The following is a 15,000-nucleotide window of genomic DNA, read 5'->3' on the forward strand; positions in this document are numbered from 1 at the left end:
GATCATGGTGAACTGATTACCAGCTGAACCGAGCTGATTGAACTCAAACCAACACTCGTCCAGCTGCCTAAACACTCACCCAGCCCCTTTACCCTTATTTCCATCGTATCCTGGTAAGTCTCAGCTGACTGATGCCCTTAACCTTCATTCAGGGCCATGATACGCTTGTCTCAAGGTCTAATGACCTGACTGGTGCGTCTCCCCGCACCATGGCCCGTCCGGCCGATCCTATCTAGGATCGGGGACATGACAAGTCTCCCCCACTAACTTGGGATTCGTCCTCGAATCCATGTTAAGTGTTTCATCAGGAAGAAATTGTCTGTACCACTCCGGATACATTGTTTTCATCTTTGCTTCTGTTTCCCAAGTGATGAGGTCTTTACCATTGTAATCCCACACCACTTTGATCATGGGAACTGTCTTCTTTCTCATAGCTTTCTCTGACCGATCCACAATCCGAACCGGCAAGGTTTCCAAAGTCAGGTCCTTACCAAGGTCAGCAGGAACCTCAGGCAAGACAATGTCTTGTTCAGACAAGCATTTCCGGAGTTGGGATACATGGAACACATTGTGGTATGCATCCATTGCCGATGGCAAGTCCAACTTGTATGCCACTGCACCCACTCTCTCTATGATCCTGAATGGACCCAAGTACCTAGGGTCCAGTTTCTTTCGTCCAGAAATCCTGGTCCTACCCTTAAAGGTAATCATCTTGAGATACACCAGGTCATTGACCTCAAACTCAAGATGTTTCCTACGCTTGTCCGCATAGCTCTTTTGGCGGTCCTGCGCCTCTTTCATCTTCTCTTTGACCATCCTGATCTTCTCAGTGGTCTGTTCTACAATCTCAGGTCCCAACATGCTACGCTCCCCCACTTGGGTCCAGCATAGGGGTGTCCTGCACGGCCTACCATACAAAGCCTCATATGGCGACATACCAATGCTTGTATGGAAGCTGTTATTATAAGCAAACTCCACTAAAGGTAAGTGTTTTTCCCAAGACTCTCCCCAGTCTAACACACATGCCCTTAGCATATCCTCTAAGGTTTGGATTGTCCTTTCAGACTGCCCATCCGTTTGAGGATGATAAGATGTGCTCATATTCACTCTGGTTCCCAAGGCCTTTTGGAAAGCCTGCCAGAAATAAGATGTAAATCTTGGATCCCTGTCCGAGACAATGCTTGCTGGAACACCATGCAACCTCACTATCTCGTCTAGGTACACTTGCACTATCCTGTCGACCCCATCCCCTTTCTTGATGGGTAGGAAATGAGCCGACTTGGTCAGCCGATCAACCACAACCCATACCGCATCTTTCTTATTCCTGGTCGTGGGAAATCCAGTCACAAAGTCCATTGTGATGTGATCCCATTTCCATTCTGGTATGGGTAGGTTCTGAAGTAGACCACTGGGAACCTGATGTTCTGCCTTCACCAGTTGACAAGTGGGACACTTAGCCACCCACTCTGCAACATCAGATTTCATCCTCACCCAATGGTAGTACCTTTTCAGATCCCTATACATTTTGTTCAGTCCAGGATGAACTGAAAACTTGGACTTATGAGCCTGTCTCATAATCTCTTCTTTGAGTTCCTTATCATTAGGAACACTGACCCTACCATTGACCAAGATGGTACCATTGTCAGTTGTCTGGTACTCAGTCTTGTCATTGGCGGCTACCTTCTTTAGATTTTCATCCAGGCCCTGAGCTTGCCTGATCCTGGTCAGGAGATCGGCCTGGTTCACCGCCTCCAATCCCAGTGGCTCATCTGAACCAACCAAGGTATTGAGGTTCAAGGACCTGATCATCCCTTCCAGTTCATCCGCCTCCCTCTCAGATGACACTTCAGCCCTTCTGCGGCTCAAGGCATCAGCCACTAGGTTAGCTTTCCCAGGATGATAAGCTATGTCCAGATCATAATCTGCAACAAATTCCATCCATCTCCTCTGCCTTAAGTTTAACTCAGGCTGAGTGAATATGTACTTCAAACTCTTATGGTCTGTGAGTATTTGCACCCTGGCACCATAAAGATATGATCTCCATATCTTTAATGCAAATACTACTGCAGCCATCTCCAAATCATGGGTTGGATAGTTACCCTCATGCTTCCTTAACTGCCGGGAAGCATAGGCTATCACCTTCCCATGTTGTGTCAAAACACAACCAAGACCAGTTATGGATGCATCCGTATACACCACATAAGGCTGATCAGCCTCAGGCAACACCAGGACAGGTGCATTAGTCAACATGTTCTTGAGTGCTGCAAAACTTTTCGCACACTCCTCAGACCATGTGAACCTCACGTCCTTGCCTGTCAGCTTAGTCATAGGTTGAGCTATGCTCGAGAACCCCTTGACATATTTCCGGTAATAACCAGCCAACCCTAAGAAGCTCCTCACTTCCGTAGCATTCTTTGGCTGTGGCCATTCCTGGATACATTTGATCTTATCTTGATCCACTGAGACTCCTTTATCAGACACCACATGCCCAAGGAATCCAATGCTCTTCTGCCAGAAGCTACACTTGCTTAGCTTAGCAAAGAGCTTCTGTTCTCTCAGGCGGCCCAACACCGCCCTAAGGTGTCTTTCATGGTCCTCCTTTGTCTTGGAATACACGAGTATATCATCAATGAAGATGATCACAAACTCGTCCAAGTATTCCCTGAAGATGCCGTTCATCATCTTCATGAATGCAGCAGGTGCATTGGTCAGTCCGAACGGCATAACCACAAACTCATAGTGACCATACCTAGTTCGGAATGCTGTCTTCCTCACATCACCTGGTGCAATGGGGATCTGATGATACCCAGAGGCCAAGTCAATCTTGGAGAACCACTTGGCTCCACAGAGTTGGTCCAACAACTCATCAATCCTGGGTAAAGGGTACTTGTTCTTCACAGTCACCCAGTTCAAACCCCTATAATCAATGCACAACCTAAAGCTACCATCCGTTTTCTTAACGAATAGGACTGGTGCTCCCCAAGGTGATACACTAGGGCGTATGAACCCCTTCTCAAGCAACTCCTCAAGTTGCTTCTTCAGCTCTGCCATCTCAGCTGGTGCCATTCTATATGGACTTTTTGATAACGGGGCCGTTCCAGGTTCCAATTCAATGATGAATGGGTCAGCCCTATCAGGGGGAATGCCCTGTAGTGCCCCAAACACATCCTGAAATTCTCGAACCAACGGTATACCCTCTGGGTCACAGGCCCCTACAACCTCATCAGTGTAAATGGTAGCCAAAAAGGCCTCACAACCATTTCCAAGCATCCGTTCTACTTGGACTGCTGAAACCACCAAACTACAAGAGGTTGGCTTGATTCCTTGGTACTTGATCGGGGGTCCAAACTCATTCTCAAGTTGCACCCTTCCCCGGTGACAATCTAGAGTTGCCCGATACTTTCCCAACCAGTCCATGCCCAAGATCACTTCATGATGCTTAAGGGGGACAACAATCAGATCTATAGGCATCGGCCTATCCAAGATCACCACAGGGATGTCCTTAACCAGACCGAGTGAGTTCATAACTTGCCCTCCGGCCGCACTCACTCGTTCAGGACCATCCCATGTTCCATACTGGAACAAACCTTTTCCTATCATACTTGGACTCACAAAACTATGTGTAGCTCCAGTATCAAATAGTGTGTGTGTTTCCACACCACCAATACTTAAGGTCCCTACACAAGACCCATCAAAGTATATCTATCCATCCTAGATTCCATACCATGCAATTCTACTGGAATTGTAAAAGTAGTAGTCTAGAGTGTTACCATTGATCGCTTGGAAAGGCCGAGCCCCATCCACATCCTTGGATAGCTCATACACACGAGGTGTGGAGGTCTGGCCTCGTCCCTGAACTGGCCTGCTAGCCTCCCCACGTCCCTTACTTTGGTTGCCTTGCAACTTAGGGCAGTCCTTGCGGTAGTGGCCCTTCTGGCCGCAGTGGTGACAGGTCCTGGACTCACCCAACGGACTTGGACAATCCTTGGCTGAGTGATCCATCTTACCACATCGAGTGCAGGCACCCATGGCCTTCCAGCACTCTCCACCGTGGTATCGTCCACACTTAGGGCACTCTGACCTACCACTTGAGGTTTTACCCTCCTCGGTCGAGTCCCTCTTCCTCTTCTTGTCACCACTCTGACCCGAGGATACCACCACACTCTTCAGCTTCTGCTTACCCTCCTCGGTGAGGTTGGTCTCCAGCAAGGCCATCCTCTCAACCAACTCAGAAACCGTGTGGAACTTACAAACAGAACAGTAGGTTCGAAGTTCCACCCTTAGGCCTCGGATGAACCTTCGGACTTGAACCTTCTCATCCTCCAGTTCTCTTCCCACATACCTTCTGAGTCGGTTGAACTCTTCTTCATACTCACGAACAGTCCTCCGTCCCTGAGTCAAGTCCAGGAACTTAGACTCCAAACGATCCCACGCCTCAGCAGGAAAGTACTTATGGTTGAACTCAACCTCAAAGTCAGCAAAATGCTCAATGGTGCCATTGGTACGCTTGTCCAAAGCTAACCACCAGTTATGTGCATCTCCCTCCAGGAAGTGTACTGCTATGTCCTTCTGGTAGTCCTCAGGACAACGCGTGGACTTGAAGTTCCGAACCAACCGGGTTCTCCACTCGTCCGCCTCCATAGGATCAACACTTCCAGCAAAGTGTTTGGTTCCCAACTTGGAGATATGCTCCAGCACCTTCAGGTAGTCCATACCATGCACTGGCCTGACCGGTGGGTCTATCTCAATCACCTCGGCCACACGGCCAGCACCAACATCAGTCACTCTAGCAGCAACCCGAACCGGGGGATTAGCCTGTCCTACGGACGAGTTCACCAATGGTGTGAACGCCTGTGTCAAGGAGGCTATCTGAGCTCCCATGACCTGCATAGCTTCCACCAAGCCCCTTATGGTCGGCTCAATGACCTCCTCAGCACCAGTGACCCGAACATTGTTTGCATCAACATTCTGGCCACTCCCAGCACCAACGTTGGATGACCCAGTATCTTCTCCATGGACTTGCTCTTGTTGCTCGTCCACATTAGTTTCATTAACCTCAGTAGGAAGAGTTGGACCCACTGGGAGTCCGGTGGCATTATCCACCTGCTCCACCAGAGCCGGTATCACTGTGGTTGGAATGGTTCCAGCTGGTAACACTCCGGTCTGTTCAGCACCATCCTGCTCCACTGGTCCAGACGCCCCAGTCGCCTCCTTTCCTTTCCGAGATTTATACCTTCTTGTTCCCTTAGGAGTTACAAACACAAACAAAAGGTTAGTCCACAACTGAACACACAAACCTCAATCACTCCTAAGTTAATCAGTAGAAAAGATTACTTAGAACCCAACTATCTCACCATGAGTCCAAACGGCCAAGTGTGTGGTGAACCAATAACCCAACAAATCTTAGAATCAAGAATGCTCTGATACCAACTTGTAAGACCCGATCCTGGATTCCTCAATCCAACCAGACCGCGGCCTCACCAAACAATGCAACCAATTCCATCTTTCATATTCAAGTTCAAGTGTTAAATAATTCTAAGTCTTTTTCAGAGTTTTGAGGTTCCAACATTCACACTTAAACAATCAAGCATCAACTAATGAAAATAGATACTTCATAGATATTAACCAAGGTTCATACATCATTCATCATCCTAAATAATAGAATACATACTAGAATCGCATAAGTTCACAAGTTGCACAATAGGCTACAATAATCACACAATTTTCAGAATTGTGGGAACCGAAATTCGCACTGTCGATTTCCGTTTAAATAAGGAAACTAAGAAAACCCTAGTTTCCCAGAGGACCCGGATATCTGTTAATTACCACACGTCAAGCAATCAGAACACGAGAATAACAACGATAAAAATAAGAAATCGAAAAGAGAGCAAAGTAGATCTTATTCCGAATCTGCGTATGAGCGTTACAACAAGGTATAAGCCTGGGCTCGAGAGCTGTCGGCGAGATTCCTAGTTCTAGCAACCCTAAGACGGCTAAACCTAATTGAGTCGCAGCTCGAAATAACAAAAACAGAAAGTTGCCTAGGACTCCTCTTGCTCCTCGCCTAGGACTCCTTATATACTAGCTCCAAGGTCGGTTTACGCTTTTACTCTTCTGCCCTTAAGCCGTCATAGCATAAAAATGGAGATATTCCATTTTTCCCGATCTTCACAATTATCTTCAAAACTTCCGTATTTATCCGCGGAAACTTGACATTTATCCTTCCTCGTGGGCCAAGCGTGAACCATGCTGTGGTTCACGGGCTTTTGGTTAGGAAAAATCGTAGGATGGGCCTCGAGTCGTGTTTTAGGTCCCTTTGGGCCGTCTTCCGACTCGACACGTTTACTACGAGTTTTCCGCGGTTTCTAATCCGCGAAGTTTGATCGATGAATTAGAATAGCGGGAAACATGGACTGAGCTTGCTACGGTCTTCGGGAGATAGCATTCGAAGGTTTGACGAGAATGCAAGGACTGGTGTCGTATCGATGTTCGGAAAGGTTCAATCGCTACACAGCGACCGAACTTTGGCTCGAGCCCGGTCGCTATGTAGCGACCGAGCGAAACGAGTGCTCGGTCGCTACGTAGCGACCGAGCGGGACGATCGCTCGGTCGCTACGTAGCGACCGAGCTTTGGCTCGAGCTCGGTCGCTACGTAGCGACCGAGCGGGACGATCGCTCGGTCGCTACGTAGCGACCGAGCTTTGGCTCGAGCTCGGTCGCTACGTAGCGACCGAGCGGGACGATCGCTCGGTCGCTACGTAGCGACCGAGCTTGGCTGAGCTCGGTCGCTACGTAGCGACCGAGCGGGACGATCACTCGGTCGCTACGTAGCGACCGAGCTTTGGCCCGAGCTCGGTCGCTACGTAGCGACCGAGCGGGACGATCGTTCGGTTTGAATCCCAAAGAATACTTCTTCGTAAAAATAACCTCGTATAGGTTATTTTTACGAAAATTACATCCCTTCTTTTACTAACTCTTTCGGAAATACGATCTCTGAGGATTTTCGGGTGGTAATTCCGTCGTAACCGTTTTTGACCCCAACAGTTAGCCCCCCAGCCCGTTAGGATCATGCATGGGGGGATCCTAGCGTGCGGTTAGGCATGTTTGGCAAGTTAGGCGTGATGGATGGAATTAATATGCGAAAGTCCGAGCTTGAATAGTAAATCCTCATGTCTTATAAGAAGAGAGGTAACTTGTTCCATAATTTTTTCACTTTCTTGTTTTTCTCTAAGATCTTTCAAAAAACTTTCTATCTTTCTCTCCACCCTTTTCCTCTATTCTCTTAAGAGAAGTGTAAAGATGTCGAGCAAGAAAAAGATTGCGAAAAAGGGTCTTCGTCCGCGAGTCCTTACGAAGAGCTCGTCGTTCCGAAGATGGAGTTCGTGCCTCACTCGGTGCATCCTGCCGAGAACGAGGCATGGTGGGTTGCTCATTATGGCTCGTTGATCCCTCCCAAGGAGAAGCCATTCCCGGTCCTGGTCCATCGTGGAGTCGAGGAAGAGGACGCAAGCAGGACTACTGACGAGTTTCTCGCGACGATGCGGTCGTTCTACCACATCCCGGATGTTGTGGAGTTCCGGGTTCCCTGCCGCGGGGAATGTGCTAACAACCCCCCGGAGGGTTACTTTACTTGTTATGAGGCGTTCATAGTGCGTTGTCGCCTCTGGTTCCCCATACCCGAAATTCTCGTCCGAGTGTTGGACCGCTTCGAAGTCGCGATAAGTCAGTTGACACCCCTTGCCATTCAGCACCTTATTGGGATCTTGATCCTAAGCTATGAGCATGGCCTTTCCCTTTCCGTCGATCATTATGAAGCGCTTTTGAGGCTTCAACTTGTCAAGGATACGGATAAGCATAGGTTTGTCCCTCGGAAATTTATGTCGGTGGTTAAGAAGTTCATTTCGAACTTCAACTTGTGGAAGAAGTTCTTTTTCTTTGTTCGTTTGGACGCTGCGTCCGTCGAAGAGAGTTGCATTCCACTGTTCCGGAGGTTGCCGAACAATCGTCCCTTCATCAATCCTCTTGCTCTGTTCCCTGAGGACATTATCGCGGTGAGGGATCTTCTCAGGAATGGTCCCTTCTTCTGGACTTCTTTCACGCCGAGAAGGGTTCGGAAGGCACTGAAATTTGTGCAACCTGGTCCAGCTTTGGACGCGGATACGGGAAGCGACTCCAAACCCGACGACCAGAATCCCGTCGAAGCTCCGACAGCTGCGCCGGAGTCGAGCTCTTGGAAGGGAAAAGATGTCGATCTTGGCGACATAGAGTTTTCGATGGACGACTCTATGCTTCCAGGATGGGATCCGAACCTTGCTTACGGCGACGGAAGCGGTTCGAGCGAGGCCCCCATTCCGGATTTCGATGATTTCTTTGCTGGGCTGCCATCGGGTTTCGATGCTCCTCCTCCTACGAAAGAATCGGCGAGGCCGAGAGTCGTTGCGGAAGGATCTCGCATCATCAATGGGGTTAGTTTTTTTTTGGGAATTTTTTAGTGATTATCCTATGTATGGATTTGTAACACGCCCATCGATTTTGCAGGGCCTGAGCTTGCTGGGCTCGGCCATCGAGGCGGGTCATAGAGAAGCCATGGTCTACCGCTTCAAGGCGGAGAAAGCGGAGCGGGATCTCGCTCGCGTGCAAGGCGAGATGCTGGAGCGAGAGGCACAGCTTACTCGTGATCATGCGCGGGCTGTTCGTAGAGCGGAGAGGAAAGGCAAAAGAGAAATCGTCGAGGTGATGAAGACTCGCGCATCTCAGTTCCAGGTTGAGTACGGGAACCTTAAGAATGCCTTTACCTCGGTGGGCGACTTTCGCGAGTGCCGTGGTTCGGTCGGAAGTCTTTGGAGGACGCAAGCCGACGACTATGTGTTTGAAGAGGAAATGAGCTTGATGAAGAGTGGGATGAGTGACCGTGCCCACGCTGAGGCGCTTATCCCTCCGATCGACGAGAGGATTCAAGGGTTCTGGGATTCCATCCCGGTTTCTCCTGATACCGAGGAGGTCCCGATCGATTTTCACGATGGTGGCGAGGAAGTGGATCGTCCTGCGGATGCGTTTGGTGCTTCGTTGTCCGGGGACTTTGACTTTGGATTATGAGGGATGGATCAGTTATCCTTGTTTTCGGCCGAATGTGGCCCTTTGAATTTGGATTTCGTTTAGGCCAAGATGGCCGTATTTGTATTTCCGGGACTGGCCGTTGGTGGCTTTGAATCCCTTGCCGCTTTACGCGGTTTATTTATATGATAAATGTTTTGTTTCGAGTTTTTCCTGAGTAGGGTTGAAGTAAATACGAGTTGTCGTCTCGTATGTAGTTCTAATTAGACGTTCAATCTGTTGGTTCGTTCGTGATTTTCGTAAAAATTTATCTGTCTTTACGATTTTCGAGAACATTGAGATACGAACAGAGAGGCATGGTTTATGATCTCGTATCTTTTAGATATCATGCCTTGAGATGTTTGAGACCAGAGCGTTGGGTTTAGGGCAAGACCTAGGTTTACTTTCGGTTAAGGTTTGTGCGGTGACTAGCCGGCTATCGTTTTTCCTGTTGCGATTTCTTCCTGACTCGCACCGGTTTAAAGTCCGCGATATGTTCTCGGCTTATATGACTTGTATGGTACGAATCGAGCATCTTCTCAGAATCAACTGGAAGTGCTAAACCAAAATTTCGGATTTTTGTTGTAGCGCGCTTTTGTCCTTGTGCTGGACGTTTTTAAAGATCAAAAGAGTGATCGGATTGCGTTTGTTTAAGACGGCTGGCGTGTTCGTCGGGGCCAATTTGTTTAGCATTGTCCTCGAATTTTAACTTTTTGCGACGTCTCGCAGTTATTTTCGAGGATTATGCGTGTATTTTCGCGTGTTTGAAAGGTGATAATCTTTACGATTTTTGGGCCGGATGAGGCCGCAGACGAGCGTAAACTGAAGCGTAAGCGTTTTCGAAAAAAAGACAGTGTATATTGTAAAAATTTTTATGTTTCTAAAAACTCGATTACAATAATGGCGATTGTGGGAGTATACGAGTATACGCACCCACTCCCCCCCCCTTTTTAGAGAGGGGGATAGCTGAACTCGTCTTTTGACAAGCTGCCTACGTACCCCTTTCGAGGATCAAGCCATCTCGTAGTTCTGTTTCATGCCGCGAGTGTTCTTACTCGGCGGTTGGTGTCGCGATGTCCGCCTTGACCGTGTCGATCGTGGCTGGGTCGACGCTATTTTCCGGATGTTCCGGTTGAGTTGTCGCGTGGGCTTCGGATTTATGTCGAGCTTCGACGTCCGATGCGTTTGCGTTGACAGACGATTTTACTTCGTCCTTGTGCGGGGCGCTTTTGGCCGAAGATCGATCTATCTTCGCGCGTTTGCCGTTTGCAGAAGCCGTGATTTGCCTTAACTTATGCTCCGCGAGGAAGCATAGTCGCGACTGTTTTTGGCATCCCCAGATGGCCGCGACTCCGCTCGGCGTTGGGAACTTGAGACCCAGGTGGTAAGTTGACGGAACTGCCTGCATGGCGTTGAGCCATGGGGTTCCCATGATCACGTTGTAGATAGCGGGATGGTCGACTACCGCGAATTCGACGATTTTCGTGATCTCCTTGGCCATGACTGGCAATTGGATTGATCCGAGAGTCATCGACACTTCGCCTGAAAAACCCGTGAGTGGTTTTGGCGTCGGAATTACCTCTCCGAGTTCGATACTCATCCGCTTGAGAGTGTCGCGGAAGATTACGTTGACCGTGCTTCCCGTATCGACGAGTACCCTTCCGACTTCTAAATCTCGTATGACGAGATCTATGACGAGCGGGTCGCAGTGAGGTTGGTCGATACCGCCGGCTTCTTCCTCCGTGAAGGTGATCGAGCAACTTTGGCCGTCTCGAGGAGGAGACCATGTAGGCCAATTTGCGCTTGATTCTGCCTTCCGTTGGTAAGCCTTGATGGCTGACACGGTATCGCCGCAGTATTGAGATCCTCCGATGATCATATTGACTCTGCGACGATTGTTATCGTTCCCTTTGTCATCCGGCCTCCTACCGCGTTTATCCCCAGGTTGGTTTCGTTGAGGAGATTTTTCGGCGGGCGGATTTCTGTCCGTCTTTGGAGGCCGATCAGAATCGAGGATGAGATCCTTGACGCTAGTTACTTCCGAAAGCTCTCCAGCGAGCAGCTTCGCGGCCAGTCTTGCTCCTAAGACTTTGCAATTAGTCGTGGAGTGTCCTCGGGATTGGTGGAACTCGCAGAAGGTGTTCTCGTCATACCCTTGATTGCGAGTCCATGTGTTGCCCGTGGTCCGGCCTTGATCCGAATTGATCGCATAGTTATGCGCCCCTTGGAGATCTTCCCCCTCGTGATGGACGTACTTGTCGTTACGAGAGTTCTTCTTTTTCCCCTTCGGATCTGCGTCTTTCGAGGATGGTCTTGCCGGCTTATGTTTTTGCGATAAGACTTTAGTTTCTTCCTCCACTATGATATAGTCCGTTGCTTTGTGGAGGGCGTCCTGGATCGTTCGCGGTTTGTCGAGAGTTATCCATTTTCTGAATTTCGACTTGTACCAGAGCGTCTTTCTCAGCGCGTCGATGGCCACTTTGTCGCTTATCCCGCTGACCCTGGACATTATCAGTTTGAACCGACTGATAAACTCGCGGAGGGGTTCGTCTTCCCTCTGGGAGAGACTCCAGAGATCAACATCGGAGGTTTCCCTGTCTATGAATACAGAGTACTGTTTGAGGAATTCCGATGCGAGCTGTCGAAAACTCCCGATGGTGTTGCGACGAAGGCGTGCGAACCATTCGAGCGCTGCTCCTTCAAGATTTTCGACGAACAGGCGGCAATAGCCGGCATCCTTTTCGCCGTCCTTCAGTCTTGCTCTTCCCATCGCGATGTGGAAAGCCTGAAGGTGCGCTTTCGGATCGGCCGTACCATCGTACTTCGGTACTTTGATCTTTCCCGGATCGGACACCCTCATGTCCGAAATGCGACTGGTAAAGGGGGTCTTTCGAGCTCCTTCCAGCAGTCGATCGATCTCGGGGGCAGCACTAGTAGCATGATGGATTTGAGACTTTACGGCTCTCACTTCTGCCGCAGTCTTGGTGATGTAGTCGCGAAGATCGCGGATATCCGATGTCTCGTCAGTGGATTTCCGAGCCTGTCGGCGCTTACTGCGAGTGAGCTCGGTTTGCCTTTCGGCCAGCTCCTCTTGTTCGTTCCAATAGGCGACTTCTTCTTCTTCCGTCATTGGTTTTTCGAACGGGGAGCCTTCCCGAGCGGATCGGCTTCTGGTCCTTCTTGGATGTCTGTCGACATCCTCGTCGGTGTCGTTGGAGACATCGCTAGGATCCAGGTCAATGTGTTCGGCTTCGTTATCCTCCGAGTCCTTTGCAGGGAGCGGAAGACTTTCAGAGTTCCCCTTCTCGATGGGAGACTTCTCGCTGGGGTTTTGACCGGAAGGTCGTTCCCGCGCGACTCCTGCTCTATCGAGTGGGGTGGCGAAATCGAGCCTCTTCCCGCGGATTTTGGTGGTTCCGCGGGGACGGATAGCTTGGGTCCTTGCCGTTAAGGTTTCAACCTGTTTGGTCAAGGTATTCACGAGCTTATCCTGTTCTTCCGACCTTTTTTCATAGGTGGCGAACATCTTTTTAAACTCCTCGAGAGTCGCGGCGTTGGCTTGCGCGTTGGCCGCAGATACGTCCGCTACCGGAGTGTGGAGATCGGTGCCGCTGCCTCCGTTAAGGGGAGTTTGCACGTTATCCGCGTCGTTGGTTGACATGTCTGACTGTGTGTGGCTTTTGCGGGTTAGATTGATCCGTAAGGCCCCCTCCTTCTAGCGCCAAACTGTGGGAACCGAAATTCGCACTGTCGATTTCCGTTTAAATAAGGAAACTAAGAAAACCCTAGTTTCCCAGAGGACCCGGATATCTGTTAATTACCACACGTCAAGCAATCAGAACACGAGAATAACAACGATAAAAATAAGAAATCGAAAAGAGAGCAAAGTAGATCTTATTCCGAATCTGCGTATGAGCGTTACAACAAGGTATAAGCCTGGGCTCGAGAGCTGTCGGCGAGATTCCTAGTTCTAGCAACCCTAAGACGGCTAAACCTAATTGAGTCGCAGCTCGAAATAACAAAAACGGAAAGTTGCCTAAATCGCTCTAAGTGCTAAGTTTGCTCTGAAAAAGTTCTCTCCTCTTGCTCCTCGCCTAGGACTCCTTATATATTAGCTCCAAGGTCGGTTTACGCTTTTACTCTTCTGCCCTTAAGCCGTCATAGCATAAAAATGGAGATATTCCATTTTTCCCGATCTTCACAATTATCTTCAAAACTTCCGTATTTATCCGCGGAAACTTGACATTTATCCTTCCTCGTGGGCCAAGCGTGAACCATGCTGTGGTTCACGGGCTTTTGGTTAGGAAAAATCGTAGGATGGGCCTCGAGTCGTGTTTTAGGTCCCTTTGGGCCGTCTTCCGGCTCGAGACGTTTACTACGAGTTTTCCGCGGTTTCTAATCCGCGAAGTTTGATCGATGAATTAGAATAGCGGGAAACATGGACTGAGCTTGCTACGGTCTTCGGGAGATAGCATTCGAAGGTTTGACGAGAATGCCAGGACTGGTGTCGTATCGATGTTCGGAAAGGTTCAATCGCTACACAGCGACCGAACTTTGGCTCGAGCCCGGTCGCTATGTAGCGACCGAGCGAAACGAGTGCTCGGTCGCTACGTAGCGACCGAGCTTCGGCTTGAGCTCGGTCGCTACGTAGCGACCGAGCGGGACGATCGCTCGGTCGCTACGTAGCGACCGAGCTTTGGCTCGAGCTCGGTCGCTACGTAGCGACCGAGCGGGACGATCGCTCGGTCGCTACGTAGCGACCGAGCTTGGCTGAGCTCGGTCGCTACGTAGCGACCGAGCGGGACGATCGCTCGGTCGCTACGTAGCGACCGAGCTTTGGCTCGAGCTCGGTCGCTACGTAGCGACCGAGCGGGACGATCGCTCGGTCGCTACGTAGCGACCGAGCTTTGGCTCGAGCTCGGTCGCTACGTAGCGACCGAGCGGGACGATCGCTCGGTCGCTACGTAGCGACCGAGCTTGGCTGAGCTCGGTCGCTACGTAGCGACCGAGCTTTGGCTCGAGCTCGGTCGCTACGTAGCGACCAGCGGGACGATCGCTCGGTCGCTACGTAGCGACCGAGCTTGGCTGAGCTCGGTCGCTACGTAGCGACCGAGCAGGACGATCACTCGGTCGCTACGTAGCAACCGAGCTTTGGCCCGAGCTCGGTCGCTACGTAGCGACCGAGCGGGACGATCGTTCGGTTTGAATCCCAAAGAATACTTCTTCGTAAAAATAACCTCGTATAGGTCATTTTTACGAAAATTACATCCCTTCTTTTACTAACTCTTTCGGAAATACGATCTCTGAGGATTTTCGGGTGGTAATTCCGTCGTAACCGTTTTTGACCCCAACAAGAATCAACCCAATCACCACACATCTTCCCATGGCCGCGGTCCTCATGGTGCTTTTCCCTTACCACGGTCCATTTCTGGTCCTGAATCCAACACAAACAACCACACAATCACAAGGTTAGATTACAAAACAAGAATCAAATCACATTGCATGGTCGGATCCAATCTAGTCAAGAACAATCATCAAAAATGTCAACTCTAACCCCTTTAAAAAGAGATCCAAATACCAAATAAAATTCATGATAATTCATGATAATTCAGAAGAAAAATATTCCCATAAACAGATTCAAAAGAATCGGCTCAGATCATAGTGATCTCGGCCATGAACAGCCCACACAAGAACAAGGGACTTTCATGGGAATTTGATCAGGCCAAGGCCTTAGGATCAATGAATCCTTTCCTGTAACAACATAAAACATTCCATAGCACAACATATAAGAAGAAACAGAGTAGAAGAAGTCAGAGTAAGGAGTAGCCAATCGATCCAAACCGGCCAGGCTCACACGGCCATCATCCGCGGCCTTGTCCGGTTACTCTTGGCCACACCTCTCACCTT

The sequence above is a fragment of the Brassica napus genome, unplaced genomic scaffold (genome assembly GCF_020379485.1).
Source record: "Brassica napus cultivar Da-Ae unplaced genomic scaffold, Da-Ae ScsIHWf_265;HRSCAF=440, whole genome shotgun sequence".
NCBI classification, from domain to species: Eukaryota; Viridiplantae; Streptophyta; class Magnoliopsida; order Brassicales; family Brassicaceae; genus Brassica; species Brassica napus.